Below are 1,698 nucleotides of genomic sequence, written 5' to 3' on the forward strand. Positions count from 1 at the left end.
GATGATGATGATGATGAGCTGAAGACCCATACGTGCAACGCAGGAGGCCGTGACGTCACGCGTCTCTGCGCACAATAACCTAAATTGAGCCATTAACGATATCATCCCTGCAGCAGTAAAGGAATGTCCAGCCAAGGACAGGACACGCTTATGAACACATGAAGAAGAATGCATTGATATATGCCTTATTCTTGGAGGTGCTACTGTAGATATGTTAGTTGGAAAACAATCAATAATCGTGTTTTTCTTTTATAAAAACACGTCATTATTATGATTTTTATTCTGAAAAAACAAGTTCTTTTACAATGTTAGGAATTTAAGAAGTGGTTTAGGTTAGTTTTTAGCCTATATTCATTCACTTGTGATTAAAGACAAAAACCTGTTTAACCCACATTTAACGCATTATTCATTTATATTTGATGTCCTTTTAAGCAGTTGTATATACATTTAGAAAATATTTGCACTCGGAATGCAAGCATATGCCTGCTTGTGTGCTTCACAATTATTGTCAAAGTAGAGGTGCACTTTATACCTTTTACAAGGAGCAAAACCTAAGTGTTAAAGTTCACTTAACTTGGACTATGGTGACGTTATTCTTCATGCGAGATTAAAAACTGCCACCATTAGTAAAAATGCAAGCTAAAGACAAATAAAACAAACACAACAGAGGGAGACAGAGAGAACACTTCAATTACTCTGTCCATTCATGTCCTTGAACAAATGGTTAGAAATTCAATAAAGTCTAGTGTAATGCAATGTAAATACACAGTGATAACAACAAGGAACTGCATCAAAATAGGAAAACCAGTGTTTAAAAAGCCACGTAAATGTGCAAGTGCAGCTCCGGAACTAAATAATTATACAGATAAAGTGAAATAGAGAGAAAATGTATGGAAATAAAAGAAAGTGTTCCAAGCAAAAGCATTACAACACATCAGTTAAGCCAATTGTAAGTGACATGTTTGCAAGTATAGCAGTCATATGAATTAGCTCTGTAATATATAGTGATAATATGACTGCTGGAGGAATTTTTAAGTATTATGACAGAGAAAATTGGTTTGTCAGTTTAACTCTATAAGTACAAAAATGTGTAATTCTGTCAGTTCCTTTAATTTTGGCAAGAAACACCAGCAATCTAAAGTCTACATTTAAAACACAACATTAAATCTAAACACTCAAATGCTCATAGGGTTAATCCTTTCTTTTGTTTTATCTGAAATTAAAAAAACAATATGTTATACAGTGTACGTATAAGGCTAAACTCTGTCTAAAACACATACTGTGTGTAGGTTGTTACGATGGAGACTGAAAATGGGCAGATTACAAAAGTTTCTCCAAGAAAAAAAACATAAAAAAGAGAAAAAGGTTAGGAATTTACTTTGACACATCAAACTGTAATAAGTTATTGACCGTTTGATCAAAGAATGGGGTGTACCGTGCTCTGATAGAAGGTTCTATCAATTCTTTGAGTCAGCTGTATAAAACACAAGGTAAAAAATAAAATAAATAGAAAAAAAACCCTTTTGCTTTCAACACATAACCGTTTATACTCTTTACAGCGCCTGAGGCAAACCTACTGCCTGGAGCATCACATTATTTAAAATAATGACACATGTGCAAACACTAACCCCCCAAAGTGGAGAAATGTATCCAAACTAAACTGGGATGAGTAAATGTTTATTAGTGTTGTGGAAAAGT

The sequence above is a fragment of the Gouania willdenowi genome, chromosome 19, assembly GCF_900634775.1.
Source record: "Gouania willdenowi chromosome 19, fGouWil2.1, whole genome shotgun sequence".
In the NCBI taxonomy this organism is placed as follows: domain Eukaryota; kingdom Metazoa; phylum Chordata; class Actinopteri; order Blenniiformes; family Gobiesocidae; genus Gouania; species Gouania willdenowi.